The 20,663-nt window shown below is 48.2% G+C and overlaps 1 long non-coding RNA gene across 2 annotated transcripts; it reads left to right on the forward strand.

The window, feature by feature from the left end:
• Positions 1 to 460: 460 nt before the first annotated feature.
• Positions 461 to 19,827, forward strand: LOC149852026 (uncharacterized). Of its 2 annotated transcripts, none has more exons than XR_016439348.1 (3): positions 461 to 1,163; positions 14,116 to 14,241; positions 17,939 to 19,827. It is a non-coding gene; the product is annotated as an uncharacterized LOC149852026 (long non-coding RNA). The 2 variants fall into 2 exon arrangements; XR_016439347.1 differs by lacking the exon at positions 17,939 to 19,827 and adding an exon at positions 16,560 to 16,696.
• Positions 19,828 to 20,663: the final 836 nt, after the last annotated feature.

Consider the following 20,663-nt stretch of genomic DNA (forward strand, 5'->3'; position numbering starts at 1 on the left):
CTCAAATCAGTCACAGGATGAGTGCAATTGTGTGACACTTTTAGACTAAGGGGTCTGGGTTCGAGCTCTTGGCTCCTCCTGCAATAATAGCTGAAGTCTAGGCATCGCCCGTGATGCTGATGTCGTGGCGTGTGGTCTTGCTCCCAGAGACGACGTAGGAAAAGCATCTTAATAGTGCACCGGCGTCGGACTGCAAACTCCACTCTGAAGAGGGGCTGTGTTGGCATGCTCGACGTCTTTCCCCTCCAGAGCCAGCCGGACCTCGTTTAAGGATAACAATGGAGAACCAGCGGGCTTTGGTAGTCACCTGTCCGATCGGAGGCACTTTGGACCAAGACATAGATGGCTGCCTCACAGGACACCCACTTTCTCAAGTCTGAGCTCCAGGAGGGAGGTAGCTAAAGGAGAGATCGAAAAGGGGGTGGTGGCGCTCGAGTTACCTGGGGAAGCTGATCAGAGGTAACCTGCGAAAGGGGAACTCGGAAAGACTCAGGAAACTTGGGCAGGCTTTCATCCCAGAAGCGTCCTTTTTAGCTGCGACCCAGCCAAGGAAGCAGAGGACTAAGAGCAGCACAGGCAGACTAAGTCACAGGAGGTTTCTTGGAGGACTCTGGACATTTCCGAGTGGCAGAGAAACCCGTCGGGGAGTCGGAGGGTTTAGTTTCGAGCTGTAGGTTTCTTATGCTAGTTCAGGTAAAGCGGTGTTGGTGTTTGGAGCCTGCGATGCGACAATGAAAGCAGAAAAACACGCACCCCTGCCAAGGAAAGCGCTGCTCGGACCACCCCCAAGCTGGAGCTCTGGGAAGGGGAGTAGTTAGGCCGTTTTGGCGCTTGCTGGTGCCACCATTGGCCTCGGAGGCCGAGGACAGCTGGGCAGCGTGGTCCCGTGTCTAAGGAAGCCCGCCAGCGGGGCCGAGGAAAGAGGCAGTGCTGGAGCCTGTTCGGACCAAGGGCAGCCTGAGCACGCGGGCGGAGCGGCTGGGCCAGCACGCGGGGGAGGGAGGCATGCCGGGCTCTGCCTGCCCCCAGCCGGGACCTCCCATGCGGTCATGAACTCCCTCAGACAGACTTGCTGGCATCGGCCCTTGTCGTACCAGCTGCTGGGGCTGGCGCCTTTCCAGGAAGAACGATGGAAAAACACGGTGTATCCCATGAGCAGGAAGGTATTTTGGGGACGAATGTGCGGTTAGGGATATTCCAGGACTGTTTATTGTTGTTTAAAGTACGGCATGCGATACACATTGTGTTCTCTCCCTAAATAAGGAGCTGGTGCCTATCAGGAAAGAGGGAGAGGTACCGGAGACCTCTACTTTGCTCCCAGACTCCCGGTCTATTTTCCTATCCTGTACTTACAACATGCATCTAAGTGCATCCACTTTATACAATATTTAAACTAAGCAGACATAGCTGCCTAAATAAGAAGTTTGCAGGGTACATATACGTGCATCCACCAACTGACTGTCAATCTTAAACGGCTCGCCACGGTGCCCAAAAAACACACACAGAATGAGCGTTTCTTGGGAGAAACGCTAGTGGCAGCGTTGTTATATTTAACTCCCCCAAACAGAGGGCCTGTGCCTTTGTGCAGCCAACGTGATTGCGAGGAGATAATTCGTGAAGCTGTCATATGCAAACCGATCCAAAAAACAAATGATAAAACAGACTCCCGAAAAGCCATTGCTCTTCTGGCTCCAGCTTGGTTTTACCACTAGGTGGCAGGGGTCATTGAGAAATCTTCTCTTTTATTTATATTCAATCTCACTCTGCAGAGACCCAGCTTTAGCTGTGCACACCAACATCTTGCTTCAGAGCATCTTTGTTAACCAGTTGTCGGTGAACACACGCAACAGTCTGAGGTCTTCAGTAAAGAAAGCATCGATCCAGCTCAGGTTAGAGCTGAATCAGCCGGAGATGTCTGAATGCCATTTGCGTTTCTGTACTTTGATTTGACACCTCCTCCCCTTCCTAGGTAGCACGTTACATGCAGACATTCGACATTCCCCAAGTGGAATTAAATTTCATAGATTTCATAGACATCAGGGCTGGAAGGGACCTCGGGAGATCATCGAGTCCAGCCCCCTGCCCAAAGGGCAGGAGTCAGCTGGGGTCATAGGATCCCAGCGAGATAAGCATCCAATTTACTCTTGAAGGTGTTCAACGTAGGTGCTTGAACCACCTCCGCTGGCAGACTGTTCCAGACCTTGGGGGCTCGGACAGTAAAGAAATTCTTCCTTATGTCCAGCCTGAAACGGTCTTGCAGGAGTTTCTGACCGTTCGACCTCGTCATCCCTTGGGGCGCTCTGGTGAACAGACGTTCCCCCAGATCCTGGTGGTCACCCCTGATAAACTTATAGGTGGCCATCAGATCACCCCTGAGCCTGCGCTTTTCCAGGCTAAAGAGTCCCATGGCTCTCAGCCTGTCATCGTAAGATCTGTTTTCCTGACCCCTGATCATGCGCGTGGCTCTCCTCTGGACTCTCTCAAGCTTCTCCACATCCTTTTTGAATTGTGGAGCCCAAAACTGGACGCAGTACTCCAGCTGCGGCCTCACCAAGGCCGAGTACAAGGGGAGAATGACGTCCCGGGATTTGCTCGAGAAGCATCTATGGATGCACGCCAGCGTTTTGGTCACTTTACTAGCCGCAGCATCGCATTGCAGGCTCATGTTCATCTTGTGGTCAATGATGACCCCCAAGTCTCTTTCTTCTGTAGTGCTAACCAACGTAGCACTGCCGAGCCTATAAGGGTGCTGCAGGTTTTTCCTCCCAAGGTGGAGAACCTGGCATTTTTCGGTGTTAAACACCATGAGGTTCTCGTCCGCCCATTTGCTGAGCCTGTCCAGGTCAGCCTGGATCACCCACCTATCTTCTGGCGTGGATGCTTTGCCCCAAAGTTTGGTGTCATCGGCGAACTTGGCCAGTCCACTCCTGACTCCAATGTCCACATCGTTAATGAAGATGTTGAACAGGATGGGTCCCAGGACAGAGCCTTGAGGGACCCCACTGGTCTCAGGGCACCACGATGAGTGACTGTCATCAATCACAACCCTCTGGGTCTGACCACGGAGCCAATTTCCCAGCCAGCGGATCATGGTGGAGCCAAGGCCACAACTGGGCAGTTTGGCCAAGAGGTGATCATGGGATACCAGATCAAAAGCTTTTTTGAAGTCAAGATATATGACATCAACCTCTTCTCCCTTGTCCAGGTGATAGGTCACCTGGTCATAGAAGGAAATGAGATTGGTCAAACAAGACCTACCCGCAACAAACCCGTGCTGGCTATCCCTTAGGATGTTAGCCTGGGCCAGTCCATCGAGGATGGCCTCCTTAATAAACTTTTCTAAGATCTTCCCCGGGATAGAAGTCAGGCTGATGGGCCTGTAGTTAGCCGGATCCACTCTCCTCCCTTTCTTGAAGATCGGCACCACATTGGCCTTCTTCCAGTCTTCAGGCACTACACCAGAGCGCCAGGAGTTTTCAAAGACCCGTTTTCAAATGACTGTCTTGTACCTGCAGCATGTCTGTAATGGGACCAGACTAGATTGCAACTGCCCTCTCCTAAAATACCGATAAAAGTGAAGCGTGACTTTTCCAAAGTGAAAAATGGAATTGCCGGCCGAATGGTTTTCCCCTTTTTTGATACTCTGCCTTCTACATCTGCGCATAGTTTAATTTCAGCCCCTCTGCTGCCCCTATATTAGCTGCTTCACACAGTACTTGAACGCCTGCTTATCAGGGCTATTCACCATGGGCGAAAGCTGAACAGAAACAGCTTAGATATAGACGGTCTGATAGGTAACAGGGACTCAAAATCCAGGTGACAAACACTTACATAAAAATACTGCAGGTGAAAAAATGCAAAGCACGTCCATGGATATAGACCTGGACTTTAGGGTGAATCCCCTCTAGCTGCTAGCCACTTGTGTACACTTGTTCCATAGATGCTCTTGTGATTGAGTTTTACCTGCATTATTATTTGTGGAGAGTGCATTTCAAAGACACAAGTACTCACGGAAAGCTCATTTAAAAAGTGCATGCCTGTGCATTTGCAAGGCTGCGAGGGATCAGATCAACCAGAAAGTAGGAGCAGTTCCACACGGCTTATCTGGCCGATCTCAGCTAACCAGACACCGATAAAGAGAATTGCTCTCGGTCAGTGCGGAGAATTTTAAAAAATGCAGACTACAATCAGCCAAACCATTATGGATGCTGACTACATTTGCAGAAATGCTCATGAGATAGCCACGATCTCAAAAAAAGACATTACATGAATCAGGTCAAATCAATCATCTGCTTGGCTTTCAGAAGGAAAGAGGAGGAGCACGTACGGGTTGATTATGCACACACCCGAGCTGGCAGCAAAGCTCTCACCGAAGTGTGCACGAGAAAAACGGACACAAGGGAGATCGCAATGATTAGTAAAATGAAGCAAGTCTTGAGCTGTTGCACGTGACAGGTCTGACCATCGTCAGTGCAACAAGTCCAACCCTGGTAAAAGTTGTAATGGAAAAAGCAGTTTCTCTGGTCAGGGTCCTGAAAATGTGCTTGTGGTTACTGCGCTGCGCCTGACAAACGGGAAAGGAGGATTGCAACCGGGAATAGGTCTGGTGAGCTGAATCTGTAGCTCATAAAAAAAACACACAACTTCCCATAAGTGCGGAGACTGGGAAACGAGCAGCGAGTTACTGTCAGATGAGAAAAGAAATGCGCAAGGCTTCGAAGCAGCTACTTTGCCTTTGGGAACCGTGGGCTCCCGATGGCGGTGGGCCTGTGTGATAGCGCTGCTTTTTATGCAGTCGTCGTTTGTGACAGCCGGGCCACAACCAAAGCCTGAGTCCCAACCCTCGCTGAAAGCTTTGGGAAACGTTTCAATCCGACACCCCGCTTCGGGACTCAGAAACCCTCTGCACACAGCAAAGACCAGTAACTACGCCCCACCGTGCACACTGCCAACCTTCACGAGCGACCACACAAGCCCGCTGGGAGAGGTCATTGGGACAGAAAGCTACTCACCTCGATAAGGACCCACAAGATCGGAGCCCGCTGTGCAGAAGTGGGATTTTGTCTGCATCTGGAGTTGCACCAGCATGTCCCATCCCTCCCAGTGTAGCCTGTCTGGTCTGTCCTGGAACTGGGCAGGGCTTAGCAGCATGCACAGACCCGTGCCAGGGCAGCTAACTCAAGGGCTGGGTTTGCCTTCCCAGCTGGGACTGTTGAGGGAATCGCCCAAAGATATTTTGCGAGCAATGCGTGGGCCGTGTCCAGGCCAGCAGAATTACAGGCTTGGTACTTGAACCAAACGTGGGGCTCCCTAGTGCTTCCCCTCCAGTGACAAGCCCCCATTCACAACTTTTCCTCTGTCCTAGACAGATGTGCACAGCTGTTCCTGGCACTTCTGTCACAGGTGGAACCGTTGCTGCAAGGCCCCATGTCCTTTCCATCTCACGCACCTCTTTCCTTTGCTGGAGGGTAGCTACGAGAGCCCTCTGACGTTCTTGGCAGTACTTTTGCTGTCTCCGAGCGGCACCTGGGGGAACGCTGGTATGGATGCGACCCGTGCAGCTGTGCCAACATGGGTTAAAGCATTTGCAACGGCTCGGGCCACCTGGATCCACTGAATTCCACCCACAACCATCTCTTCTCTCGAGTCTGTGGGTGTTCAAGAGGCTCACAGAGGGGTGTCTGTGTATTATCAGCTGTGACTTGGACTGAAGTGCTGGGCAGTTCAGAGGAGGCTAGTCACATGACGCCCTTCACTTTTTTTGGAAATAATCCTGGTGATCCCATGCAGAATTGGGTAAGTCTGGTTAAATGCAGAGTCGAGACGCTCACCTGGTGTGCTTGAAGTGACCTCAGACTGGCCCCGTGAGTCCAGCACAGTATGCCCTGCTGCAAGATACCCACATGCCATCTGCTGTTTGCAATGGCTTGTGAGGGGCACGCAAATCAGAGAGGTGTTTCTTCTTGCTGGCTGGGAGCTTTTTAGAGTTTCCCAGAGCCGCTGTTTTACAAATACCTCATTTGCTCAGAGTTGCACACCACCGTTTGCACTATCACACATCTACAGGCCAAAGGGTGAAGCATTCATTGGCTCTTTCCTCAAAAACCCAGTAAAGATGATGGGAAATGACTAAGTGCCTTATGCAGGTGCAGATGAAACGGCTTTAAATCGAAATACGCCCAAGCGCAAAATCTCCTTTTGCCCTTCCAACAATTCTCCTGTGCTCTTGGAGCCTGGGGCTGGTAGCCCAGCAAATTCACAACCCATCACCCAGACCTACTGCTTGCACAGCAAAAATGTCATGTGCTGTAGAAGGACCTATGGATCCCTCCTGCTGCAAATACATGCTGACCTGAAGACGCATCTGCTGTGTATGGAAATAAGCTGCGATGCATTATGGGCAAAGCTTCAATTCCAAGTTATTGGATCAGGAATCTGACTTTTGGGAAGGAGTTTGTAACAACGGCTTTAGCTAATGCTGGTTTACGGTAGCCAAAGAACAAGAATCGCACCAGCAAGAGTTTGCCTCTCGGGGCCTGATCCAGTATGGCTTCACAAAGTGAACCTGGCTCCTTTTGACCTTCCAGTCTTTATTTATCCTCCGGCTCTCTCTTGGCTCCCCTTAACTTGCACAGAGCCCGGTGGGTCTCACCCTGGATTGTGGGCCTCGGGGTAGAGAACTCCCTACAAACTTCCCTTCTGGTCCAGGTCCTCTCCCCAACCCATGGCCCCAGTCCTGGTCTCCTGATGCAAGAACAGGCCTTCATAACACTCATTTGACACAAGCATTTTGGACGCTTTTTCTAGCTTTTTTTACTTGACCCCTTCCAAATGACCTGCTTTTAAATGGGGGCTTTAGACCCCATGGCCCTTAAAGGGAACACATTGTCCAGTCACCCTAATCATTTGTGATCACTCTTGAGAATAAGAGCAACTTGGCCTAGTTGAGTGAAGACTACCTACGAGCTTTGAAAACGAACAAAATGTCGTTTTGGATTGTTTAGATCTTAATAATCACAAGCTGGCTGTACAGCTAAGGATTCACTTGTGCTAAATGCTATTTAATGGCAGCATGGAGGACCGGATCATCAGCCCAGACCCTCCTCAGGGTTAGGAAATTGCTTGCATCGAATATGTTTTAGGTTAGGATGTTTTGGGGGGGATTTTTTTTTTTTTTTAATAACCTTCCTGCCAACAACATATTAATGTTCAATGAGAAATGTTTATGGCATTAATTGCAATAAAGAAAAAAAAAGAGCAGGAGAACAGTCCAAACTAAAGTCTGCCTGGAAAGACTTTAAAGGAGAGAATAAATAAAGTATTTTTCACAGGCTGTCCCAGTTCCTTTCTGTATGTGCGCACATGGAAAACTTTAAACAAGTCTGTCATTCTGAAGGCGGCGGGATGTACTTGCATGGGCACCCCCAGCCAGCCCAGTACCAAGGGGCTCCACGGCTAACCTCGTGCAAATCAAAGTGCCCGCGGGGACGACAGCACAGGGCACGGCGGCAAGTCAGAATTGCAGGTGCACATTTGAAGCCCACTTGAGGAAGCATTTCCTTAAATGAGAATAAATTCAACATGCTTGGATGTCAGCTGTGTGGAACGTGGCCTTGCAAGCAGATTAAAGAGGTCTGCGTTCGAATAAAAAAGAAAGCGCTGCTCATTTCTCTCTTGCGTGCAGCATGGGGCGACTGTGGAGATCAGCCACGTGGGCTCAAGTCTTCCTCCTCCCACTTGCTTGTTGCAGTCTAATGCAGATGAGCCCCGATTGCAAGGCCTATGTGAGAAGATTTCCTGGCGTTCGGCAGACAGACATTCAAGTCTCACGCAAATCCGGTCAGCGGCATGAGCAGAAGGGCAAGGACTGACCGAGTCATGGGAGGCTAAACCACTTTCACCACTTTCTAGATAGATGGCCCCTACGTTTCAGGAGTATTGATGTGATAACTTGGGAAGCTCCCCTTCATCAAAAAGGGTGCTGTGGACCATGAAAGGTTACAGTTCGACACACAAAGCATCCATCTGAAACACATCTGATTCAAGCAAAGAGTCCTGGAACAGGATTTGGAAAGGTAAAGAGTAAATAAATACGAACTCTATTAAAATTATTTGTTAGTGTTATGAGAGCCATGTGATGGCACAGAAGTGACATTTTGAGAGCTGTTTACAGACATTTGCAAGGCATTTTTATTGTGATCAAAGCAGGGCAGAACTACAAATACTTTGAGGAAATGTATGCTCCCCAGCTTTTTATAAAATAAATGCACTCTGCCTTGCCATTAGTTTGTCTAATGCATCCAGTGACTAGATAAATATGTTTTCATTTTCATTTGATCCTTGTGAAAATATCCTGTCCAGTTAAGGTCTAATTGACACACACTCAGTCCTGGAAAGAAACCTGGAAGAGATTGGAGTTTGTGTGCGTGTAACTTCTAGTGAAGGCCATGAATATTTTATTTATATGGGAATTAGGTTTACAGTCCCTAAATACTTAGAAAATGACTGCATTCATTATGAACTGATCACTAATTTCAAGTACTGTTGCGTTTATTGATGCATATGTGCTTTGTGTCTGTTTTACTATCAAGGGAACAGCTATAAACGTGTTCCATCAAGCTTACACCTTGGTATGGGTCAAGTCTTACCCCATTACCCATGACTTAGACACCACTGAGTTGCGAAGGGCGTTCAGCACATCTCAGGATCATACACTTATACTAGAATACCAGAGGCACCTTAGGTTGCCGTTTAAAACACAGTGGACACTTAATTCTCAGGTAGGCTGACGTGGTTGCACCAGCATCAAAAGAGTTACTATGGTTCTGTACCAGAAAAACAGGAAGCCTAACTTGGTTCAGTGCGTTTAAATAGGCTGTCAGATCCAGCAGTGATGTGCAGTAATATAAGGACCTGAATGGCACAGAAAGAAAAAAAAAGTATGATTTTTAGGTTAAATGGTCTGTATTCACAGGCCAGTTGGGAATTCAAAGATGTTAGGGTTGGAAGGGACCTCAACAGATCATCGAGTCCGACCCCCTGCCTAGGCAGGAAAGAGGGCTGGGGTGAGATGACCCCACCCAGATGCCCAGCCAGCCTCCTCTTGAAGACCCCCAGGGTAGGGGAGAGCACCACCTCCCTCGGGAGCCCAGTCCAAATTCTGGCCACCCGTACCGTGAAGAAGTGTTTCCTGATATCCAGCCTAAATCTGCTCTCTGTCAGCTTGTGACCATTGTTCCTTGTTACCCCAAGAGGCGCCCTGGCGAACACAGCATCTCCGATCCCCTGCTGCGTCCCCCTAATGAATTTGTAGGCGGGCACAAGATCACCTCTCAGCCTCCTCTTGCAGAGCATGAAGAGGTCCAGGTCCCTCAGTCTCTCCGCAAGGGCCTGTCCTGTAAGCCCCTGACCATACCAGTGGCCTCCTCTGGACCCTCTCGAGTCTATCAACATCCTTCCTGAAGCGTGGCGCCCAAAACCAGACACAGTACTCCAACTGCGGTCTGAGCAATGCTGCATAGAGAGGAAGTATCACCTCCTTGGACCTGTTCATCATGCATCTCCTGATGCGTGATAAAGTGCGGTTAGCTTTGCTGATGATTTTGTCACACTGACAACTTGTGCTCGTCTTGGAGTCCACGACGACTCCGAGGTCCCTGTCCACTTCTGTGCTGCTGAGAGGGTCACTTCCCAGCCAGTAGATGTGCTGGATATTTTTGCTCCCTAGGTGCAGCACTCTGCACTTGTCCTTGTTGTGCTGCATCCTACTGTGTACTGCCCACTTTTCTAACCCATCCAGGTCTGCCTGCAATCGTTCCCTACCCTCCGGTGTGTGCACTTCACCCCACAATTTAGTATCGTCCACAAATGTGGACAGAGTACACCTCACACCCACATCCAAGTCACTGATGAAGATATTGAAGAGCACAGGTCCAAGGACCGAGCCCTGTGGGACCCCACTACCCACATCCCTCCAGGTCGATACCAACCCGTCTACTACCACTCTCTGGGTGCGACCGCTAAGCAATTTGCCACCCACCGGACCGTGTAACCATCTATGTCACAGCCTCTTAATTTATTTATGAGAATGGGATGAGATACTGTATGGAAGGCCTGGCTAAAATCCAAGAAAATAGCATCCACCTCTACTCCTGCATCTAAGCAGCTTGTGATCCTGTCATAAAACAAAACCAGATTGGTCAGGCATGATCTACCTGCTACGAATCCATGCTGGTTTCCCTGCTGCATGATTTTTCCTGCCGGACTCCCACAAATACGAAATCCTTCATAATCTTTTCAAAGACCTTTCCAAGGATGGAGGCACGATTGGCTGGCCTATAATTACTTGGATCCGTCTTCCTCCCCTTCTTGAAAATAGGGACCACGCTGGCCCTTTTCCAGTCCTCCGGGACCTGACCCGAGAGCCACGAGTGCTCACAGCCGTGCCAGTGGTTCTGCTGTGACACCGGCCAGTTCCTTCAGTACCGTCGGATGCAGCTCGCCTGGGCCTGCCGACTTGAACACCTCCGGTCCATCCAAGTGACCCTGCACCAAGGCAGCATCGAGCGTTGGTGTCCCCCTGATGCCTGTCTAAGAACCCATTTGGAGACTTATCTTGAGCCCTGGTCAGGAACACCGAGGCAAAAAACTCATCGAATAGCTCAGCCGTATCCCCCCTCTCTGTCACCAATTGCTTCTCCTTGTTCAGTAGGGGTCCTATGCTGCCCTGCACCTTCCTTTTACTCCTTACATACCTAAAAAAAAGACTTTTTGTTGTCTTTAATTTGTGTTGCCAGCCTCAGCTCTGTAGTTGCTTTGGCTTTTCTAACTGCCTCCCTGCAAGTGCGGGCCAAGTAGGTCTACTCCTCTTTGGTAGCTTCCTCCTGCTTCCACCACCTATATGCCTTCGTTTTTGCCCTTAGAGTCCCCTGGATTTCCCTGTTTCGCTTTTTGGCTCCTTTTCCCCTGTACTGGGATAGTCTCCCTCTGTGCCCAAAGGATCACGTCCTTTAGAAACAACCACCGAGTGATCAGCACGCTAGAATTTCAGACTGACAATGAGCCGAGATCTCATTTGGAAGACATTATTTAGTCCCTTTTCCTCTTGGAGGGCAAGTTTCTCCTGTAACATCCTTTAGAGCATCCTGTTTTCATCTTGATTCTAGCTTTTCTGCATGTTCTCTTTGTAAGGTTGTTGGTTGTAGCCGTGTTGGTCCTCGGGTGACTGAGGAGCCCGATTTGGGATACACATGTTCTTTGGCAACGGAGGCATGTCGTTGCATGGGGGAGTGTATCCAGAATTGGGCTCCTCAGTCACCTGAGGAGCCATGAAACTTGATGAACATCATCCTCGACTCTGAAGGACTGCCACCAGTCTAAGGACATAGGCAGACAAGGTTCTTTGGGTAAGTGTGATATCTTTTATTAGACTAAATAAATAGTTGGAAAAATTGTTCTTTTCAAGCTTTCGGGCACAAAGACCCCTCTTCAGGCATTTTTATCTTTGACAGATTTTCAGAATGAGCCGTGGGTGCGCACTTCTCACCAGACAACCGCGCTCTCCCATCTCTCAGTTCTAAACCTCACAGGAAACTTACAAGACACCTTCCATAGACAAACCTATGAACTTCATGTCATAAATCTACTGGATATGAAAAATCCTGGACTAAATATAGATGTTGGATTTATGGCACATTATAACCTGCCTGCCATCTGAGGACCCCAGGTAATCTCTCTGCAGTTCACTGGCTGCGTTCTTTCACCAGGTCAACATCCCCTTCAACCCCACTCCCCCGCATTGTCTACCAGGCATTTGCATTTGCACAGACCTATGTTTTTGCATATTGGCTTTTAATTTACCCAGGGGAACACCCAAACCAACAGCAGATTATCTCCCACGCCTGCAGAAGGGCGTTTGTGCTGGAAAGTTTGCAAAATACAATTTTTAGTTGGTCTAATAAAAGATATCACATTTATCCAATGAACCTTGTCTGTTCTGTTCGTAAACATTTTAAAGCCTGAAGAACAGATTAAATCTGTACAAAACAGTTAGTAAGAGTGTGTGATGTACTCTCACAACCAGAGTGCTGTGCAAACAGGCTGCTGCAACGAACAGGACTGCAGAGTTAGAGGGAGCAGAAAATTACCGGAAAATGTAGCTTCCTTTCGCCAAAACTACCCACAGGCAGGAGAGTAAATATGTGCAAGATGTCCCTGTCTGATGATATGTCAGTACAAGGGCTGGTCTGACATTTCCTCCTACAGACCACTGAAGTATAAAAGCATCTGTAACAATTTGTCTAAGGGAGGTACTGAATTTTCATGGATGAGAGGGTGGCTATGGTACTTGGATGCTGGTGAAATGGCTAGACATAAAAAGGACAAATGCCTGTATTGGCAGAGACGCTTTCAATGGAATTACAAAAGCTGTTCGACTTGTCCTGGCAGCATTATGAGAATAACTGGCAACTTATTGCAACGTAAGGTACATTTACAAGTACATTTGACATAAGGGAAACACTACCAGGAAAATGCTATATTCCTTATAGGGGATGAGTGACTGCAACAGTCCCAGGGATGACTCAGTTTTATAGTGATAAGTTACTGTTAATTGCACAGGTAAAGACAGAATGAGTTCAATGTCCAGGGATGCTATTTTAAGTTGTCTCTCCCCCACCCCAAAAAAAAAAAATAATCACACAGGAAGGGCTGCTTCTCTAAAGATCCAACGTACCCAAATTTAGAGAGATCGTGGAAAACTTAGCAGGACTTGTTTGCAAAGATTTTATTTTAATGATATACTAAACTGCATCCTCTGCTGCCATGTGGACACTTTTTGGATGAAGAATGGCCAAGGGACCCCACCCCAACAAAAAGGGTGCTCACGCTGAAGTGACAGGCAGTTAGCAGCTCTGTTCAGGTTGTTCTCTGGCAGCAGCTACGACCTCTGCGTCACTGAACGTTTGGACTCAATCTGGCCTTTGGATTTTGGCTCAGTTGTCTAAAGCGGGAACGGCAGGTCTACAGCAGCCTCCGCTCCTCCAGCACTCTGCCTAGGCGCATGCCCTGAAGGTCTTGGCAAAACTCATCGGCGCACACACCGCGCTCTGTAATGACTGATGGTGCCAATTGAATTTTCTTGCAATTTAGAGAAATATAGATGGGGTCTTGTAGTTGGAATTACTGACACAGATATTTCATAGATTTTAGGGTCAGAAGGGACCTACTAGATCATCAAGTCCGACAGGAAAAAGAGTGCTGGGGTCAGATGACCCCAGCCAGGTATTTGTCCAATCTCCGTTTAAATACCTCCAAGGCAGAGGAGAGCACCTCCTCCCTTGGAAGCATATTCTATATTTTGGCAACACTCACTGTAAAGATTTTTTTTTCTGATGTCCAATCTAAATTTGCTCTCCTTCAGTTTGTGGCCATTGTTTCTAGTTACCGCGATGGGTGCGCGGGTAAACGTCATCTCCCCTGTTTCCTGCTCTTGATGAGTTTGTAGACGGCCACAAAATCACCTCTCAGTCTTCTCTTGTGGAGGCTGAAGACAGTCAGGTCCCTCAATCAGTCCTCGCAGGGTTTTTTCTGTAGGCCTTTAACCAGATGTTAAACCCTTTCCAGGTTATCTCCATTCTTCCTGAAGTGTGGCACCCAAACCTGGACGTAGTACTCCAGCTGCGGCCTGACCAGTGCCAGATAGAGGGGACGTATCACCTCCCCGGACCTGTTCATCACGCACCTACTTGTGCATATTAGAAATGAGCAAGAGATTTCTACTGTATAGCCATGCGGGATAGCAATCCAGTATAATGCAGAGCGGAGCACCAAAGTAAGCAATCTACCTTTAGCAAGCTGACAGATCTGGTAGGAAGTTACTCCAAAAAACAACGCAGATAAATCCTAGTTTTGATAAATTGCAGCAAGAGCCACGGAAACAAAAGAATGAAGATGGTGCGTTCACAAGTGAAATAGGTTACAAGAGACTTTGTTTAACAAAAATCTATGCATAAAATGTACCAGTGATTTCAAATAGGATGCCTGAGGATTTTCTGATACCAGGCTGCCTTGATTTTTCTAGGTTTGATATTTACATGCTTGATTTGTTTCACTTAGAGAAATGATGGTCTCAAGAGATGCCAGTCTGTTAAAAACAGGATGAAGAATAGCAAAACTTGTCATCTGTGATGGAGAATCATCTGGGGATGCTGAAAACAGATGCCTACAGGAAAGACTGCATCCGTAAGTAATATCATATCAAACAGCAGTAACACAAATACACAAGCACTTAATAGCCAGGCACAGTATCTCCTATATTTAACTCAAGGAAAAAGGGAGTTCAGTAGAAGAAACTGAAGTTAATTTATGATACTTTACCGCCTAGTTGGTAAATCAAGTAAGAGCAAGGCTGAATGCTACACAAAGCACTGACCTGATTCCATACAGATGAAGTAATTAAAAGAAACTACCAGATAGCGCAGCTTAAAATGTAAATGCCTATTCCAAAGACAGTACTTCAGAGCCAGGGAATAGATGAATCTATATGTTAAACCGCCTCGCCCTCGGCTCTCTGCTCATGGGCTCCTCCACTTCATTGTGCCCCTCCGGTGCCCGGGGCTGCAGGGTCCCCCAACATGATGGGTTGTGTCTGCCCCACCGTCGTGCTGCCCCATCCCTGGGGTAGGGAAGGGGAAGCCAGAAGGAACCCAAAGCCCCGCTCTGCTGGGTGCGAGCCTGGGGGCCACAGCTGAACCTCTTGCGGGCTGTACATGGCCTACCACTGCCCACCAGTTGGACCTGCTTTAAGTGATGGTCAGTGATAGTTATGGCTGGCATTTCTTGAATGGTCGGAGTAAGACAGCGAACCATTGATATTTTAGACCTTGAGTCAACTCTAATTGAAACCAATGTGGCCATTCCTAAACCCCCATATACAGTATTAAACGCCTATACAAATCCCCTGAGCCCAGTAAAGTGTTTTCCCTTCACGTTTGCAGATCCATGGTATACCAAGAAGGTGAGCGTTTATTGCATTCTGGAAGTATTTTAGCAAATCCAGGTGACTGTTATAGAGACATCTTTTTCCCAAAGGTTTAAAGCAAGAATGCAAAATGGCCATAGGCAATGAAACAAAGGTACTTTGAGATCCTTTAATGGTGAAGCCAACCCAGCTAAGGAAGAGAAGGCTGCACTTCACCACCACCCTATCACTTTTAACTATACCCAAAAGACAGATTATATCCTATGGATCTGCCTGCAAACATAATTCCCTTTTCTGAGTAGGGCTGACCCCGTCCATGGCCCTGTAGCCCCTTCGTCTTGATGCCGCAGAAAGCAATCCATCAGCTTGTGGGTCTGCAGGTGGGGACAGGGGAGGTCAGGGGACCCAGTGGTCTAAGAAATGAGAGAGTTGGCCCTCTCTGGGTGGTGGGACATGCTACCAGGTGGTATCCAGGAGCCGAGGTCTACAAGGGAAGCTGTGTTAATACAGCACAGTAGCAGGGCCCTGCCATAGCCAGGGTGACGGCAAGCATTAGCAAGCAGGAGAGGATTCTTCTGCTGGATGGGGTGGAGGATCGGCTGTAGGACTCTGAAATGGCATTTTTAGAGACAAGATAAAGTTGCAAGCAAAGCAGTGATAAAACTAGTCAGGCCTGCAGCTCCTTTGTCTCTACACCAGGTAAAAAAGACAGACAGACAGACAGACACACACACACACACACACACACACACTGCAAAGAAAATTAAGCAGCAGCCTGAAAAAAAATAATTTGTGGAAACATATTTGAGTCATCCAGCTCCATGTGAAATATCTTTGGTGGGTGCCAGGGAGAAGGTGGAGAGCGAGTTCTGAACTCCTGGTCTGCCCCCGCGCAGAGCTGACCAGATAGATACAGGGGTCAATGAAGCCAAGGTTGTTTTTAGCGAGGGTCACTCCCAAACTGTCTAAAGCAGGGGAGGGCCCCAGAAAACCTGGCTCTCAATACCAAGCCATCGCAGAGGCTGGGGAAAATTTGCTCCTGGGCGAAGAAATGGACGGACAACACAAAGCCAACTTTTGGGAAACAATCGTTGAAATCCTGCCTTGCAGTTGTGCTAATTACAGGCATTGAGAAAGCCTTCCCCAGGAGAGCCTAAAAGCCAAGCTCTCTTTTTTTGTTGTTGGGATTCTCAGGAACAGGATAATTGCAGGGGACCGAGAGGGTCAAAGCAAGATCTGGATTCATGCTCAATCTCATCGGTGCATCACTGTGAAATAAGGGGGGGTGGATTACAGCTTGGCTGTGATTCCATGGACTGGGGATTTCTCCTCCCTGTCCATAAAAATGCCTGGTACGGAAGATGGGGGAGTCAGAGTTAAGGCTAAGAGCTTGTCACAGCACTTTGTAGCAAAATACCGATGAGGAAAAAGAGCCCTGTTCATGGAAAAACCCCGGCGCCTGCTTGCTGTTCTCTTACAGGGACTTAACAGCAAGTCACCGAATGTCTTTCCTTACCAGGGAACACTGGGTCGTGGCAGTTGTCATTTGACAGGTTAATACCTCCATTTCTTCCTGTAGGCCCACGTCCCCGTCTGACCTACATCATCCATGACCCAATGACTCCTCCCACCCGACTGAATCGCGATGTCATCACGAGAATCGCCGAGATTCCTTGTTCCCATGATTCCTGTGGCCTCCATGGCAAACGCCCAGCCTTAATTGCAATGACATGTCTTGAGGGGTTCCTCCTCCTTCATGTTGGGAGGCGCAGGGCGCAACATAGCTACTGGTGCAGGAGCCAGAGCTGAGGGTCCCTGTCCCCTTTCTGACCACGGCGGAGCTGTGCGTGTTTGTAAAAGGGAGGGGATGATGCCGTGGCTCAGTGGAGGGGAGGACAGGGATTTCGCTTCTGGAGGTCTGCAGTCATCATGCCAGTGAAATAAGGGGCAAAGCAAACTCAGAGGCAGTAGTGGCCATATGGTTCCTCCATGACCAAAAAGGAGACCATCTCCAAGTCCTCCTAGCTCCACCTAAGTACAGTATTCAGGACGTGCAGGATTCCCTTTTAGGCACCTCATGGCTCATACTTTGCTCATTTGTTTTCACTCTTGTTCATTTTTATTGTGCATATTATGTTCACGCTCAGTGGCTTCGACCAAGCTATGGCCTCCAGGTGAAGTATAGCACGTGGTCCCTGCCCAGAGGAACTTAAATAAGCAAGGGGCTGTAACCTGTGAATTGTGATCGCTTCAAAGGTTTTCCCATTCTTGGGTTGACACTTTGCTAGGAAAGGATTAATACAAAATAATGGGTAAAGGGAGAGAGGTAAGTAGGGTAATAGAAAAGGGTAGGAAAAGACGATTGGAGAACGGAGGGCGGGAGGAATTTGGCTGAAACGAAGAGACTAATAAGGGACAGCTTAGAGCAAGCAGCCAGTCACTGGAAGAGGAATGAAGATTGTGAATAAAAAATCAGTAGAAAACAGTCCGACTCCATCCTCAGTGCCTAGAAAGCCCTAGTGTCTGGTGAAGGCAGACAACACGACCGGCATAAGCAAGACAGATGAGCGCTGGGGTTAGGCCCGCACTCTTCGCTAGGAAGATTAGCAACCTCTTGATTATCATCTGCTCTGAGGCAGCAGCCAAAATGGTATACCTCCCACCTCAGTTTCTCTAGAAAGTAGTAAACTCTTTTCAGGGACATCCAAGCTGTTGTCATGCCCACATTAGTATTTAAAAAAATGCAGTCTTCATTTGCTTGCCCCCTCAAAATGCTTGGAAACCATCGCGAGCACAAAGCACAGCTGTCTGCTTCCTTGCTGCGCTTCTCGTCCAGAGCACGTTGCACTGGTCCAGACAACACTGGCTACCCTCTGGATGATGCTGAATACGATACAAGCCAGGGCTCAAGCCACGCTGAGTTTCTGTCTTAAAGACAGTGCCTTTTTCTCTTCCCAGTTTTAGATCACCTGTGATGCCCTTGCTAACAGACCTCAGATTTGGAGGTAGGGACTGCTCGGTGCAGGAAGGCAACCATTGACACGGGAATTCACTTCTGCTTTTGCTTTGGCAAATCCTAGTGCGCGACTCGTCAGGACTTACCTTGGTGACATTGGGAGCCTGACTGCTCAGAGTTGTGACTGGTGGGGTGGACAAGATATTCCTTTCAAGTCTTCTTAATGATTTTATAATTAACGACGTACTTGCAGAAGGATGAAAACAACTATGGTTGGACAAATGGAATAAATGGAAACAACTGAGCCTGAAGCACTGCTCCAGGTGGTAATTATTAGTTATGTGCATCTATAGAAACCATGTGCATAGTGATGTAATAACAAGGGGGAGGAACTGACACACAACAGGCCGAACTAATGTAAGAGTCCAGGAACGAGAATTAAAAATGAAATCCAGCGTGAAACCTAAATTTGCCTTTGGAGCAGACAGGCACACTGCAGACATGCCTTTTTATGTCGGAGGAGAATTTGGCCCTAAATCTAGGAATATCTAATTGTTACCTGTCAGCTCCATGTTCTTGGGGAGCCCTGACACAGGACGCAGCCTGTCTGACTCACAGAGACTCGCCCCCCCCCCCCGTAAACAGAAACTGATTAAGATGCCATGAGAGACGCACCTAAAACCCTCCGGATAAGGGTGACAAGAGTGCAACAACTGCCCTAGGTCTCATTTGCATCCAAGATGGGACCAGATGACCATTCGTTTACATGAGAGATGGAGAACAGAAAGCCTGAAGCAGAGACTGCAGTGAATTCTGGGATCAGCAAAGCAGGGATGGGAATCTGTGCTCCAAATGCTCGTCAACCCTCACACCCAGCTCCGCATTTATCAGACCAGTTCTAATCTGGATTTACAAAGGACTTTCCTCCCCCCTCCCCCCCCCCCCCCCCAGCAAAAGTAAGTTTACTAGGCATCTCGGGCCGTACATTCCCCGGTCCCACTAGGGGAGGCCGATGTAAACTTAATTGGCTACAACTCGGTTGCCGGGTTAGGGAGTGCAGAGGCAACAGACCGAGTCCGAGGGGGTACGGGCAACATTTGAACAATGGTACAGCGTTCATCACAGCGTCCAGCCCGTGGGAGCCCTGTCCACAAGTGTTGTCATACTTTTCCCGAGACGACTGGTGGAAGTCCTCTCCACAACAGGTTATGAACACTCCAGTAATTGCCTTAAGTCTGTTAAAAGTCTATAATAAGATCTGGAAAAGTCATGCTAAGCTGAGGCTTGTTCACAGCAAGTAAAAATCCAAAAACCCTGATGCTGCAAGCTATTGTTTCTGAAGACACCAGGAGAGATCCCATCAAGTATATCTGCTATCCATAGTAATGTCAAGCTGGCTCCAAGTACATGTTTCCTGAGTATCAGTCAAATTCCTGAGATGTTCCACCCAGATAACCCCTCGTCAATAGAAAAGACAATTTGATTTACACTATTGAGAATGCTTGAAAGAAGCTGAACTGGGGGTATAAAAATCTGTAAAAGAAGCAGTGGTGCGTGTGCTGACACCACTCGCTTTCTTCTGGAGCGGCGGCAGGAGGAAGATCATCTCCCTTCAAGGATCGTGCTGAGAACTTCGACCTGTCGGCTTTGCAGCCCGAGTGCCTGGGACTGGTGAGATCCCAGCTCCCTCCCTCTTTTCTCTTCTCTCCCTCTAAGCATAGATTTCTGAACTTGAATTGTATTAGTTAAGCTCGAGCTAAGTTTCCCCAAATACTTAGTGAAACCAGGGTATACTGTGACTGTTTGTGTTTGTTTTTCCTTTGCATGTCTGTCACTACTAGTGCCAATATATATTTCATCTACTTAGCAATAAATAACTTTTATAGTCCAACTGGTAGTAACTGGGTATATTTTGCCTTCTTTACTTCTCTTTCCCCACTTGCTCTGTAGCAACGCCCCTCTTCCCTAAGCTAAAGATCCCTGTGCAGCCCAGAAATACTGTGGGGTCTGCTCATCAAGAGGCTAAAAGATTGGGACGTGCTGAGTTTGAAACACATCAGGGGATCAGCTTGTACAGGCTGATTGACCCAGTTTGGCTCAGACGTGCCCTAATGAACTGAATGCGGGCCCATGAGGGTGTCATCTGGACACCCAGCCAGATTCAGAGGTATTCTGTTTAACTGTGTGCTTGTGTCTGACTGTAGTTTATTGTTGCTCTGGTGAACTGATTCTTGGCATATGAGAGTGTCAGCCTGTCCATGATGATCAACCCGGCCAGGTCAGGCATGTCACGTTAATCTGTGTGTGTGTGTGTGTGTGTGTGTGTGTGTATGACTGATTTGGGGACTGGAGGAACCCAGCCCCACTGAACTGAGTCCTGCAAGATAGCTCCATTGGGGGGTGAGGGCTTGCAGAAGGGTGAGATACAGCTCCATACAGAAACACAAGTAACACAAGCAGCGCATTGATAGAATTACCAAGACCCTAGCCCTAATAAATGAGCACACCCCAAAGTAGTGGGCAAATCTGGTAACATAATAGATACATATATCCATCACATATACCAGACTGTCCTTGAAATGCAAATACCCTCAGTACACAGATGATCTCAGCATAACAAGTTGCCCTTCTGAATTGAAAAGTACCTCTCAGAGCAGCAGAAGGCACAGAGGAGCAGTTGTACAAGGATTCATGAACTTCCCTATAGAGCACTGTTAGCTACAGTAT

This window comes from Crocodylus siamensis, chromosome 15 (assembly GCF_052110815.1).
Source record: "Crocodylus siamensis isolate JL-2025a chromosome 15, ASM5211081v1, whole genome shotgun sequence".
NCBI classification, from domain to species: domain Eukaryota; kingdom Metazoa; phylum Chordata; order Crocodylia; family Crocodylidae; genus Crocodylus; species Crocodylus siamensis.